Genomic DNA, 15996 nt, shown 5'->3' with positions numbered 1-15996 from the left:
TAAAACATTCTTCAAACCACAAAATATCAATAATGCATTTTTCTAATATATAATCATCATATTAAATTATATAATATTTACAATTTATTTTTAATATTTTTTTATTAATTAAAAATATATATATATAATATCAAGATTTTTCAATATATCATAAAAACATAACATTAATCTCTTTATAATTCACAAATTAATACATACACACTAAAATTAAAACGATTACACATTTTCCATTTTTTAAATCGCTTAAAAATACAAAACCACAATAATTGAATTTCAATAATATGGATGGATTCATAAGAAATTTTAAATTAAACAAACTCAAAAGGTGTCAATGTGATTACCAAAATACACAACCATAATAATTGAATTTCAACCACAAAAAATGAATGAATTTCAATAATATGGATGGATTCATATTGTAAGTATGATGAATGAAAGAACAAGTCTCAAAGTCGTTAAGGTATTGATTAGAACTTAAAAACAAGTTCGAGGCCATTGGTCAAAACTTATAACTTATATAAAATGTAGTTTTTCCTTCCCTCCTCTCCTCTCCTCTCCTCTCCCCAGCGCTCCATAATCTAATATTTGAACTTTCCTTTACCTGCATTATAGATCAACCAATTCAAATTAATGAAAACTATATTATAATTAAAATTAAAATGGAAACTATATACACCACTAAATATTATAATGAAACATACTAAAAATATTTAACAAATTATCAAAGAAAACTAAACAATACCAATCAATCCACTAAAGAAAAATACCAATCAATCCACTTAATTACTTCAGCATTGTTTCTACTCATTACATCATAGGCACCATTAGATCAAAGCTCATCATGTCACTTGCAAGAATGCTTCCCAAGTTAATGATCCAACATTGGATTCAAGGTGTGTGAGCTTGGCACCCGTTCTAACCAAAGATTTCTTGCTAGATTTCTTCTCATTTTAGTTCCTTGACTCAACACTCAAGCCATATGCATGAAATCATGCACGAGGCCCTTCAAATACTGAATTTTCAATTGAAAAAATTGCCCACCTAACTTGCCTTGTATACGTGGATTTTTGAGGGCTTCCAATGAAGTTATGGCTTTTTTCCCTAGTGCAAAATTGCATCCTCTCTAAGGAAAGTTATCTACCATGAATCCTTAGTGATTTTCCCACCCTCGACTTCAATATGGAGTTTGCATTAACGTTTACGTTTGTCCGACCACAAGGTTTGTTCATCAAAGTTCGTAATCAGGTCAAAGCAAACAAGTTCAATACATCACTTATCCTACATTTTACTTTCACTCTCAAATCATGGACCATGAGTAGATGAAGGTGTCTAGGCTGAAATGTTTTTGAAATCTGTCCAAAGACCACAAGGTTGTTCATCAAAGTTCGTAAAAGCAAACAAGTTCAATACATCACTTATCCTGCATTTTACTTTCACTCTCAAATCACGGACCATGAGTAGATGAAGATGTCTAGGCTGAAATGTTTTTTGAAAAATAAATGTATAGTGCAACAAAACCCCTCACCCCAAAGACAATATCCCTTAGTCTTTCCTCAATTTTACGAATATATGGAGAGCACACTCTCTAGCACCCCCACCCACATAAAGTGGTTAAATGTGTTAGGGGCCCACTGGAAGCAGTGAGACTCATCCCTTATAGTTATTTCCTTACAAAGCAAAGATTACAAGTCTTTAAAGAGTGACCCCATGTGATTTATCGGGTTTGAATGACCCTAACAAAAAAATACATTGCAATGCCATTCAGTGAAAATTGGGGACCAACCCAAAAAGCTTTCAAGGTTCTGCAAGCAAGAAACTCTCTAGTGTGCCCCATACTGCACAAGTCATTCAACTTTAACTTGATTTAGAGAGTTTATGATTGAGTAGAGTGGCCCTTCACTCTAATAATTATTTTTGCACTAGGATTCGGCTTATCAATAGCGTTGAAACACTACCCCGTGCCTTATCGTGTCTTACTGTTAAGATATGTTCCTCAAAGTAGGTTGAAATTTTCTTATATATCCGACAAAGGTGCCCCTTGCCCCAACACGGGTGGTTAAAGCTCTTAGCTATCTACTTAGCTCTAAGGTGAATTGGGGTGTTATTCAAGGAATCCTCTTACCAAACTAGAGGCTAGGTAATTAGTCAAAGGCCACACTGGTGGTGTCGCTTTACTAAAAATCTCAAGAGGCTAGGTAATTGGTCAAAGGCCATAATGACGATGTCGTTATATTGACAATCTCAAAGGACCAAATTTCTAAGGCTTGTACCATGGAGAGTCTTAAGATAGAGAATTTCAGTGGGATAAAACATAGCCAATGGCCTTTGTTGACCTACCTAGTTCATGATCTTTGATGTAATCATTGGTACTCGCCCTAATTACATAATTCTCCATCTCAATTACTCACACTCACCACCACTCCACCCTAAGTTACTTCACTTTTCTCAAATATGTTTAATGAGAAATTGTTGAGCTGCCCACGAGGAAGAAAATTTTGTTGATAAGGGGGTCTTCTTTTCATGGACATGGGATCCCATGAGATCTTTCATTGAAAATGTGAGAGCAACAATAACAAAATATTAGTTATAACATGTATCCAATCATCACCACTCAACAATGAAAATGTAACTAGCATATACCACATGTTATCAACCCATCGCCATCTTGTGGCTGATATATAAATTGCACGCAATGCATAATATCAAAGCATGTCATCACGGGTATTATATCAACATTATTTCATGATCAAAACAGAACAATTATCACAGGCTAATAAATAATATAACATAATCATCACCACTCAACAATGAAAATGTAACTAGCATATACCACATGTTATCAACCCATCGCCATCTTGTGGCCGATATATAAATTGCACGCAATGCATGCTATCAAAGCATGTCATCACGAGTATTATATCAACATTATTTCATGATCAAAAAAGAACAATTATTAGAGGCTAATAAATAATATAACATAACTATATACCAGCCACAATGGTCATGCATGTGTTATTCATAATTATATGGCAATGAAACAAATCATCACAACATCATATCCATAAATTCAAAAATAATATGAAACCATCACATCATAGTAATGACACATATAACATAACCATTGATAATGAATATATGTAAAGCAACAACTTTAATCTTATAGCATAAAACAAGTAATAATGTGAAGTCTTACGCTATGAGAATGGAAATAGCAAACACTCTCCAGCTTGGGATAAAAGAATCATCTTCAAAGGGTACATTTTCAAGATTTTGGTCTCTCAGGTTCATATTTTGTCTCCAATTTGAATAGGGATTCACGTGAGGTTAGGAAGCACTAATCCAAACTGTACTTTCTCCAGTGACCTACAGTTTCAAGCATTAAGAGTTTTGGGAGTGAAAGGAAAAGTAACACTCTCAATCAAAAGGGGAAGGCCCTTGGAAAAGAAATTAGAGAAAGAGAAACTAAAGATATAGTCAACGAATTGGAAATGTTAGATCAAATCATGAAGACAACACTTATGAAGCAAGATTCAAAAGATTGAAGAATTGTGTAGAAAATTTGCTTACAATGAGTATTAAATTGATGAAGTCAATAGAAGAAATTGTGATGATTTTAAAAAAAGTGAAGCTAGTGTCCCTATGTCCTAGAGGAAGATAAAGAAGAAGAAGAGCCTCCACAAAGGCAAGAGGACACAAAACAAGAAAAGTCCAAGGGAATAAGAACATTTAAGATACATACACCCTTTAAAACATAGTCGAAATTTAAGTTGTATGCTTATGAAAAGAAAAGAAATAGACTAAATCACTGAACAACTGGAGATGTAGAACCACATCACCATGGAGATAAGAAAAAAATTACATATACCAGATTGAAGATCTCTAAGTTGCATTAATATGGTGGGCCACCCATGTGGAGTCTTCAAAGGAAAAATGATGGCTACCAATCAGGAAAATTTAAATCCATGATGAGAAGAAATTTCTACACAATACGTCATGAGCACAAGTAGAAAATAAAATGTTGGATGTATAAGCACATCACAATGGAGATAAGAAAAAAAATTACATGTACCAGATTGAAGATCTCTAAGTTACATTAATATGGAGGGCCCTTCAAATAAAAAATGATGGCTCCCAATCACCACTTGGGAAAATTCAAATCCATGATGAGAAGAAATTTCTACACAATAGGTCATGAGCGCAAGTAGAAAATAAAATGGCAATTCAAAAAAAGCAAGGTCAAAACATCCAATAATACACAACCAATTTACTTCACATGGACAAGGGGTATCTACATCAAGTCCCGTATATGTTATCTAGATATATTTGAGGATTACAATTCCTGAGGCAGACCAATCACCAATTGGGAAAATTCAAATCCATGATGAGAAGAAATTTCTACACAATAGGTCAAGAGCACAAGTAGAAAATAAAATGGCAATTTCCAAAAAGACAAGGTCAAAACATCCAAAAATACACAACCAATTTACTTCACATGGACATGGGATATCTACATCAAGTCCCGTATATGTTATCTAGATATATTTGAGGATTGCAATTCCTAAGGAGGCAGATCAGTCATAATTCTTGCCCAGAGGATTTTCATGATGCTTCCATGAAAGCAAGCTACATAGAGAATCAGAATAAGCAAAAGTTTGAAGCAATAAGCAATTTCAAAACAATATTTTTCAAAGGCATACACCTCTAGCATCCAAATACCCAAAACATCATTGCAAATATTGTAGCATTGATTGACATTTGGAAGCTCCATAAGCAAGCAACGATCATTCAAGATTGAAGTGAAGAAATTGAATGCAATTTTGACATGTAAAATTGGCATGTTTGGCCTTGAAATAGATAAAATCAGGGAAGTCTATGAAAAGGAATTAATCACAAGCAAAAGAAAATCAATCTTGAAAAAGAAATAGAAATCGGCTAGCAAAGAGCAAGAGAAATCTCCGAGTGAACAAAAATCAGCCTTACAGGTGCAAAAAGAACAAGGAACATTCTTCCAATTGAAGATTAAGATCAGAGGTTATCGACTCTTATTGATCCCATTTATTAGAAATATCTAATTTCCAAATCATTGGTGCAGCAACTTGGCTTGGAGACTCATGCCTATCTTCAGACATGTTTATCATATGACAGTGATAAATGAAAATATAAGTTCAGATTTGCTACTATTTCCGAGTATATCAATAAAATCAAATGTGTTGTGCCATTAGTCATAATTCTGTTTTATGATGCTTCCAAGAAAACAAGCTATATAGAACTAGGGGGGTGCCATTGGATCAAGATAAGCAATTTCAAAAACAAATTACAATCACATATTTTTGGAAGGCAAGAAAAAACATGTGTACGCTTCTCAAGCATGACTCAAAACACCATTGTGAGCCTTGTAGATGGATATAAAAAGATGACATGTTGGAAGCTCCATCCTTGTATCCATCTAAAAAATAAAAACAAAGAAGAAATTTTAAGCAATTTAGAGGTGCAAAACTTACATTTATGGGCATAAAACCAACCCCATGCAAAATAAATAAATAAGCAATTGGAAGCATGAAAAATCAGCTATGGCTAAAGAAAAATCATTAATGTATGAGCAAGAAAAACTATGACCAAGCCAAAAATAAACAGTGCTGAAAAAAGAAAAATAAATCAGCTAGTAATGACCAATATAAATCTGCCAATGAAGAACAAAAATCAACCTTGATAAAATCAAAAACTAAGGGAAAAAGAAAAAAGAATTAAGGAGGAAAGACAAATACTCATCTTACCAAAGGCTTGAATAATCGACTCTTCTTACTGAAGGCGTTGACTCTTGTTGATCACAATTTTGCGGAAAAAAAATGATTTCCAAATCATTGGTGCAACAACTTGGCTTGGAGACTCATGCCTATCCTCGAGCACACACCTTGGATTTGTTGATCAAAGACACCAATATGCAAGTGACAGAAATGTGAGTTCAGATTTTCTATTATTTCCAGGTATATTGATGTAAACAAATGTGATGGTGTGCCATTAGTCATAATTCTTCTCCAAGGAATTTAGATGATGCTTCCATGAAAAATTATATGGAGATGACAAATAAGCAAAACGTATGAAGCAATTTTGAACAAAAAATTACAAGTAAAAAAAATTAAGGCAAGAAAATGCATTTGCAACATCTCAAGTTGGAGGTGAAGCAATCGAATGCAATTTAGAGGTGTAAAATTGGCATGCCCAACCCCAAAATCAAAGCTAAATATCCAAATTAATGGTTGCAAGTATTAAAAATCAGTCATGTATGTGCAAGAGGATCTATCCACAAGCAAAACGTATGAAGCAATTTTGCACAAAAATTACAAGTAAAAAAAAAATTAAGGCAAGAAAATGCATCTGCAACATCTCAAGTTGGAGGTGAAGCAATCGAATGCAATTTAGAGGTGTAAAATTGGCATTGCCCAACCCCAAAATCAAAGCTAAATATCCAAATTAATGGTTGCAAGTATTAAAAATCAGTCATGTATGTGCAAGAGGATCTATCGACAAGCAAAAAAAAATCAGTCTTGAAAGAGAAAAACACATCATCTAGCAATGAGCAAGAGAAATGTGCCCAATGGTGAACAAAAATCAGCCTTACAGAAGGAAAAGGAAGGGAAAGAAAAAAATTGAAGAGGAAAGAGACACTTTTCCTACCAAAGATTCAGATCACAAATAAGATGTCAACTCTTTGATCCCATTTATAAGATAATTTGATTTCCAAATCATTGGTGCAAAAACTTGGCTTGGAGTCTCATGCCCATTCCCAAACATATCCATTGGATTTGAAAATCAATGACACCAATATGCAAGTGACAAAGAAATACATGTTTATATCTAAAGTATACTGATGAAATTGAATGCCAAGTTGTGTCATTAGGTGCCAATCAAGCCAGAAGGTTGGTAACTGTGAGTAAAAAGTTCTTCTAATGGTGTTAAGATCCAAAGGAGGAAGCATCAAAGGAAAATTGTTTAAAGGACATGAGCATAGATCAAGATGTTTCAAGGTATGTTAGTGCAAGCACACTTTGTGATATAAGCAAACCAACGACCTCCCCCTTGGGATTGTATACACTGTTACACCTTCCTTCTAGAACACAAAACGCATTTCCATGGATTTCTCGAGAGATTTTCCAAGGACAAAGAGTGCAAATGACTATTTTATAGTGGCAATGGATAGATTCAATAAGTGTTTGCTCTTTCTCATTGTAAGAAGAGCATCAGAGCCCAAAAGACAACTGAAAAATTCCTTGAGAAGGTGTGGATACAAATCCACTCATTCCATACCCAAGTAAATGGATACACAAAACTTGTAAACACAATACTTGTTCATTTATTGAGGGGATATAATCACGAGCATCCCAAAACATGGGATGAAAGCTTACATTCAACGTGAATACAATAGGGCAGTTCAATCATCTACTCACATGAGACCATTTGAAGTTTGTTGTCAATTCCTTCCACAATCACCAATTGACATGGCAAGACAAGCAAATTACAGTTACAAATATATAAAATTATCTCTCACAATGAAAATGATATATTGGGCAACGCTTTTCAATGAAAAGAAACACAAAAGTATAAATTTAATGTAGAAATCACAAAGACGAAATTCATAAACCGAAGAAATACAAGTAAATTTAGTATATTCATAAATTGGAAAAATTCAATATTAATTACTACGCTCATTATTGATATTCTTGCATAATGAAGACAAATTATCGTGAATTGGTTGATCACTGAGACCATAATTAGAGAGAGAGGAGTTATAACTTGAGAGATTGTGTTCCTTAGGGTGGTTGAGTAATTACGCAATTTTATAGCATTAGCTCTTCTCATTGTTCTGTTTAAATATAAACTTCTCGAGCTAATATGGCCTCCACTAAAAAATACGTCGTCATTTTGTCAGTCTAGATAATGAAGAATCAAAGCTCCTCAAATTTTTGTTCCAAGAATGTAATCCATTTAACAATGGGCTCCATTTTGAATTACTTCAATGGAAGGGTGCTTGCTAAGTCGTTGATCCAACACTAGATTTGTGTGGGGGCTTTGCACCCATCCTCATTCTAACCAAAGATTTCTTCCTAGATTTCTTCCTATTTTAGTTCAATGACTCAATACTCAATGGTCAACCCATATGCATGAAATTGCATGAAATCGTGTTTGAGGCCCACGAACTATTGAGTTTTCAATTGAAAAGATTGCCCACCTACCTTGCCTAGTATAGGTGGATTTTCCGTGCCTGCCCTAGAGCAGATAGCATCCCCTCTAATGGAATTTATCTACCATTAGTCGTAGTGATTTTCCCACCGTCTGCCTCAATATGAGGCAATGTTAGCAAAACCAAACAGTTCACCAAACAATAGACCCCCCAAGCAATCAAAATTGGACCAAAACCAATAAAAAACCAAACCAAAATTCCAGTTGGCCAAAGAATATATAAAATATTTAAAATTTAAAGAAAAATGTATATATTCATGTGCATCTATATGAATCCAATCCATTTATACACAAATATGCAAAAGTTCTCAATTATATAAGGGTGCATATAACAAAAATAATATCGAATTCACTCCATCTCTAAAACAAAAAAGATGGCCTCTAGCATCCAAAAAAAGACATGCCACAACAAATACCGACATATCATCAAAACCGTTGCATTAAGATAAGAGAGACAAAGCTTAAAATGTCAAGTCAAGATGATTATTAAATGAACCTAAAACATTGAAAATGGGCATGTGGACATTCACTAATCAATAATAGTGGGATACTAAAATTAAAATTGTAACCACTATCTAACATTGTCTTCTTTCACACATGTCAACGTTTATCCCAACATCTATTTTCGCTCTCAAATCATGGATCATTGTAGATGTGACCATTTATGACCTAGGTCAACCAAGAGGTGGCTTTGCCTTCCCAAACCTCTTCCACCCCAAAGCTCCTAGGCAATGAAAATAGATGTAGCTCATACAAGTATTTCCATGAGCGTATCTACTTATGCAAATCTTCAATAAATGTATCTTATGCTCTTTCTAAATGTTCACGTTATTAATTAACAAAGTGAACATTTTTTAATTCAAGTGACTTTTAATTAATAAAGTCACATGAGTGAAGAAAATCAGACCCACTTTAACAATTAGCAAGGAGTTTTAGCAGTAGTTCAGCAAAAAGAAGACATCCAATCAGTAGCAAGGAGAATTGAAGTCGTACAACCCAGCAAAGGAGAACGTACAGTCATTTGTACGGATTCGTACAGTAATACGGACTGCAGAGTAGGTCGAACAAAGTGCAGCGCATACCACACATTTCATGTAGATATGCCTTGATTTTTGTGCAAACTAAAATTTTTTCGGGTTTATTATTTGTTTTTTAATTTCTCAGAGCTATTTTCCATGTAAGGGAGCTCTTGTAAAAGTTCTAAAGATATTTTGAATGATGAACAAGTCCAGAAGAGCATAAATAATTGTGCACTATGTGATTGCTTTTCTTGTTTTCAATGATGAACTGATCTAGAAGAGCCAAAACGATTGTGCATTGTGTGTGATTGAATTTCTCGTTTTCCGCTAAATGCAAGAGTTAATAATTCCAACTAGATCTGATCTATTTTCTTAGATAGTTGATTTTAGGATAATTTAACATGGTGTCAGAGGTTTTGTTCTGAGAGAAAAGTATATCTATTATTTTCCAAGATACTTCAACAAGCTTGAGAGACAGAGCTCAGGACAGCCATGTTTGTAACCAATGTGAAAGTTGAGGATCGACTTGATGGGGTTTCAAATTTCCTGCCATGGAAGGCAAGAATCTCAATGATCTTGAAGGAGCAACACTTCTGGGAAGTCGTGTTTGACCCTCCTGCTCAAACATAGACCTTAGGGAGCATGCAGACACCAACAGTAGTAGACCCTATAGTGTAGGCAGCATGGGATAAGGACATAAAGGAAAAGAGGTTGATCCTTTACGTTATTAAGGATCATCTAATTCCACATGTTGCAAAAAGACCAAATATAAGGAGATATTTGATGTCGTAGTATTTGTTTTTCAAAGTGATAACATGAGTCAAAAAATGGTTCTCAAAACTAAGCTCAGAGTGCAAAATGAACCCCTCCAACAATGTGACCAAAAACTGCCTTATGAGAATCACATAAATCCATGACCAGCTTGCAGTTATTGGAGAGGATGTACTAGATACAGAGCTAGTGAATGTTGATCTGAATGGGTTCACCAAGCCTCAGGAACCATTCATCATGCGCATTTGTGCCCAAAAGTATCTTCCCAAGTGGGAGATACTTTGGGATGACTACATCCAAGAGGATACTCGTAAAGAGTCCAGGAACAGCAAGCGGAGTCCAGGAATAGCAAGCGGAGACGAGCAACAAATGAAAACCTGGTCCTGATCAGTGAGATGAAGAAGACCAAAGGGAAAATTTCATCAAAAAGGGTGACAATTGTTGAAGAATGTGACTAATGCCAGTGTTCATAATTGTATTTCATTCATGATGCATTGTATGTCAAAAGAAAGAAAAAGAAATTTTATTATAAATAAAATTGACTTATTAAAGCATGGGTTTCATGCTTGGGTCAATCATTTATAGGTCATCCTCAATTGCAGGCTTCTAGAGTTTATGTCAAATGTCCTTGTCCATATCACATTGTAAAAGACCCTTCTTGGGATTTATTTGTTAAGAAAGAAATTTATTTTATGTAAAATTAGGTCTCCTAGGCCTCCTCCATCAAGTTGTCCTCAAAGAAGGGAAAGTCAGCCTAACTGAGGAGCAGAAACTCTTATATAAAGGCAGCAACCCGAAGTCACTCATCAAGTTCGATCTGCAACTTTTGGGACCAGAAAAAGTGTGAAATTCAAGGATGAAGAGGAAAGGGCTAACGATGGAGAAGGAGGTCTCTATCAATTACAAGAAGTTGAAATTCTCCCTATCTCATGTGTGAAGTTGCTAGGCTACTGGAGGGATCGAAATTGTAGTACTAAAGCTGGGCCGAAATTCTGTGTCGCTGGGGACCAAAATCTCTGGGTTGTTGTTGGGCTAAAGTTGTTGGACAAGAAGAGACTACTAACGATTGTTGAATTTAATTGGAAGGTTGACTTGGTGGAGGAGAAAGGTTTGTTGGTCTTAGGTCTTGGTCTATCTCATTTTGAACCGACTGAAGAAAGAGTTTTTGACTGGGTTTTCCCCTATAGAGGGGTCTTAGCCCTAACAGAGTGCCTACATCTGGTGTACTTTATCTTTGTGCTCTGCTTTTGGTAATTGCTTGATGAAACTAAGATAAAAGAAGAACATAAAAATGATGATAAGAACTCAAAGATATCACAAGTAATTATCAAAAAGAGAAAAGATTTTTTCCTTTCCGATTTTATAACAACAATGAAGGAGAGCAACAACATTCTAGGCAGAAGAGAAATATGAACAAGATCAAATGTTATATTTGTTATAAGAATGGCCATTTTGCTTCTCAATGTCCACATATGAAGAAGGGCAAAGGGAAGTCACAGAAAGTTGCAGCAACAATAGAGAAATGGTTGAGCAAACTTGCTTCCATGTTCGAGAGTGACTTTTTCACGCATGTCTTACCTTTCTACCAGTGTTATTGCTAGAAGCGTCTGGTAATTGGACAATGGTGCCTACTGCCTCAAAGGCTAGAGAGATATTTGGTGGATTTGCATAAGACGACTCAGAGACATATTGAGCTTGGCAATGATGTCAAGTATGCAGTGAGGGGGCAAGGGATAGTCTAGTTCCACTTGAGTCAGGAGGGTCCTTTCATGCACAGGAGGTACTCTATCTACTTGACCTAAAGAATAACCTTTTGTCCATCTCAATCATGGAGTACGAAGGTTATGAGATCAACTTCTGAAGGGGGCAAGTGTTCATTTTCCTAAAGGGAGCCAATCCAGATTGCAGAGACTGCAATAAGGCTTAGAATCTGAGAGAGAAACCAACCACAGCATCTACGAGCTTTGTCATAGGAGGGGATGGGGCATCTCCATCACAGGGCTCTACCATTACTTAAATGGATAGGACATCTCAGGATATTTGCCAATTTGGTTGTCCAGTCTACATCCACATACCTATGGAAAAGAGGGCAAATTTGCAGCCCTCCAGTGAGAGGAACATCCCCGTGGGATACAACAAGAATTCCAAGGCTTATAGAGTCTTCTTAACATATCACGAGAAGACAGTGCTGAGTTAAGATGTCGAGTTTGAGGAGAACTTGGCATCTAAGAAATCTCAAGACCTACCAACAATTGCAGAAGGGCCTCAAGAGGAGGAACCAAAGGAGAAGCTGAGAGCAGAGACTTCCAGTGGCAGAGATAGCCAACCTTCAATATAGGAGGAGCAGTCAACTCCTTCAACATCAATCAAGAAGCCGAGAGCAAAGACTTCCAGTAGCAGAGATAGCCAACCTTCAATGTAGGAGGAGCAGTCAACTCCTTCAACATCAGTCAAGAGGCTAAAGTGGGCAAAGAAGACCTTACAGGATGCTTGAAAGAATGTCAACCCTTTCAAGACCAAATTCAAGGAGAGCAAATCTCTGCATAAGTTTCTGATGTACATGGCTTTGATTACCAACATCATTATCTTAGAGCCTTCTAACTTTAAGGAAGCAGCCAACCAATAGGTGTGGAGAGATGGCATGGTGGAGGAGCACAACTCCATCATGAAGAATGATGTCTGGCAGATTGTATCGAGACCAAATGGGAAGTCAATTGTGACTTAAAGTATGCAGCATATGGCAATGTGGAAAAATACAAAGCTAGGTTTATTGCTCGTGGATTCTCTTAAAAAGAGGGAGTAGACTACAACGAGACTTGTGCTCCCATAGTTAGATACTTCTCTATTCGAGCAGTTCTTTCGACAACTTTTGAGATGGGATGGAGCATCCACCAGACGGATGTGAAGAAGTCTACATTGAGCAACCACAAGGGTTTGAGGTCCATGTGGGAATGACTCGAAATTTGCAATGACTAATGAATTCGAACTGAAAACAATAGACACAAATTTCTTCTACTCAATATGCAGAAGGGGAAACATACAATAGAAACAAATGCAATCAACCACAATGAACACAGTTTTTACTCGGGAACCCAATTGGGAAAAACCCCTCCTATATTTGTATTATATCAAATGAGAAAATTTGATCTATTATAATGACAACTTCAATATTGAAGCACAACTTGCACTACAATACGATCTCCTCCTCCTGAGACTGCTTTGCAAAATACTTAGCCAATTCTTGGCCTCCTTCTCCTCCTATTTCCTAGCGCAATTCCTGAGGAAATTAGTTCCTAGAGAATAGGAGAAGCCCCTATTTGCTTGTGCAATTCCCAAGAGAATAGTCTCACGTGCTACATGCAAACAACGTACACTCACTAGTATACAATAATGATTACATTGATGTATTTTTCCTCCACTCAACTAGGCAATTCGAATTCCATGCATGACTAGGCCTATTTTTAGTAAATTGACTAGTTACCTGAGAGATCAGTGAATTAACAACAGTTAAAACTCAACTAAACTCCTACTGACTCTATTTATGACTAAAGCTCAGATAACTAAGTTCAACTAACAATAACTCCATCAGATTACTAGATCTTAACAACCAACCCATGCACAACTCTACTTCTTGCCCACAAACTAGAATTGACTGACTTAACTAAGTGACAATGCCATGTCACTCCTGCTAATTGTAACTCAAGTCATCTTGTTGATGTGGAAATTTGTATTTCTCCATTTCTCCAATCCTCTTTGGGAATGGACTATAACACAAATAACACTCCCTCTCACTATTGTTGTCGATATTGCAACAACTACAACTGAAAAGCATCAGGAATATTGAATCAATTGTGTCTCTGAGTTGCAACTATCTCCGAAGTCTCTGGCTGCTACTAGCCTCTGCAACTGTCGCTCAAGACCTGACTACAACGACTAACACTAATCCTTTTGCCACTAAATACTGTAGGCCCTGTAGCAAGGGTAATGATCCATAAGAATAGTATATTGCAACTATTCTTGCTCTCCTATGGACCCTACCGAAATCTTTGCAACTCAGGGACTAAGGCTCTACAGCACCCCACCTCCCTCTTGGAGTTATAGCTACATGCAAGGCAAAATCTACCTCTAGCTTGTAGATATATTTAACTCGAACACCAATTTGTTTTACTTGTCTATTAGCAACATGCTTCAGATAAGCTTTCCCCCTACTAAACAACACATCATATCCTTTGTCCTCAAGTACATCTATAAAAACTAGATTTTTCTTCATGCCAGCCACATACATTACATTCTTAAGGTGAAGATGAGAGCCTGACTCCCTCTTATAGGTGAAAGTGTTAATCCCTTTGGTACTATATCTCCCATCATCTCCAAGCTCTATGTAATTGAAGGTCTTTCTCCTCTAGGCTGCTGAAGAACTCCTTATTTAAACTGAACGCAACAAATTATAGAGATAACCATAAATACAGATATGCAGCGGAAATAATACTTCATTTCATTACTGTAAAATACTGAAATATGTTTACAAACAGAAATAGAAATAAGCCAGGTAGGGCGATGGTAGCTTATCTCTGAGAAGAGATGTGGCGACTACATGCCTCTGAACTCTGTTACAATGAGGCTTGGAGGCCTATTTATTGTTGAGAAACAATGGAAACCCCTAAACATCCAAAAACCTGACCCTAGAAGATGAAAAGCCAAACTGTGGGCCCTGTTTGGGTAAATTGGTACAACAACTTCCCCAGGTCGTAACTTTGGTATACGATCTTCGTTTGACGCGCACAGTATCTCGTTAGAAAGATCTATCCGAGAACTACAACTTTGGGAAGAGCAACATCGGTCCATGGACCCATGTTGCACCCAGTTTTCCAAAAAAACGTTGTTTACGGCCTCAAAACTAAATGTAGACTTCTTCCTGAAGATCACCATTTAGGAAAGCACTCTTTACATCCATCTGATGAACTTTCCAATTGAACTGAGCTGCTAGGGCAAGAACAAGCCTTATGGTACTCATCTTGGCTGTAGGAGCAAAAGTCTCCTCATAATCGATGCCTTCCTTCTGTGAGAACCCTCGAGCCACAAGACGAGCTTTATACTTGTCTATGGTTCCATCAGCTTTGTATTTTACTTTATACACCCATTTGCAGCCTATGGGTTTTTTTTCGGCAGGAAGATCAGAAAGAGTCCAGGTGTGATTCTTCTGAAGACTCTGGAATTCGGCTTCCATAGCCTGTTCCCACTCAGATGTACCCTTAGCCTCTGAATAGGTTTGAGGCTCAAAAACACTGTGAAGGTTAGCCATAAGAGCAAAATTGACTGTAGACTGTTGTCTATTCTTATGTCTAGAAGTTCTACCTTCAAGGAGCTCATCATCCCGGAGATCACCTATGGTTTTAGCCCACCATTTAGGCCGAAGAGAAGAAGAACCAATATCAGGATTAGAGGAACCAATATCAGGAGGAAGAGAAGAAGGCTCAAGAGCAATAGGAACAGCAAGAGGAGGATTAGCTTCTGGAGGAAGCTCAGATAGAGTAGTATCAAATCCTGATGCTACATCATCCCTCCCATCAGATGGACTGACTGGGAGAAGAACACTGTGAGGCGGATCCTCAGTACGCTGCTCAGAAGAAGAAGACTGAAAGAATCCTCTGTCTTCATCAAATACTACATCTCGACTGAAGCTAAGTCGACCAGTGGCTATATCTATCAGCCTATAGGCCTTGTGATGATCACTGTAACCTGTCATCATGAGTTTCTGACTTTTGGAATCCAACTTAGAGCGCTTAGCAGATGGAATCCAAACATATGCAACTGAGCCAAAAACTTTGAGATGACTGATCTTAGGCTTACGACCAGACCACACTTCTTCAGGAGTCTTCCCTTTAACAGCCTGAGTAGGGGATCTGTTAAGAAGGTAAACAGCAGTAAATACTGCTTCAGCCCAGAATTTGTTTGGAACACTCCGGTG

At 36.7% G+C, this 15996-nt stretch overlaps 1 long non-coding RNA gene across 1 annotated transcript in view; it reads right to left on the bottom strand.

Annotated features, from left to right (window-relative positions):
* Positions 1-288: 288 nt before the first annotated feature.
* Positions 289-15996, bottom strand: part of LOC149178313 (uncharacterized) — a 78356-nt gene continuing 62648 nt past the window's right edge. The window contains exon 3 of the long non-coding RNA XR_016258181.1: positions 289-601. This is a non-coding gene — a long non-coding RNA (uncharacterized LOC149178313). The remainder of the gene's footprint in view (positions 602-15996) is intronic.

The sequence above is a fragment of the Pinus tabuliformis genome, chromosome 4_1 (genome assembly GCF_031772625.1).
Source record: "Pinus tabuliformis cultivar Carrire ecotype Pingquan chromosome 4_1, CPIR1, whole genome shotgun sequence".
Classification (NCBI taxonomy): Eukaryota; Viridiplantae; Streptophyta; class Pinopsida; order Pinales; family Pinaceae; genus Pinus; species Pinus tabuliformis.
This window is presented reverse-complemented; position numbering and strand designations above follow the sequence as displayed.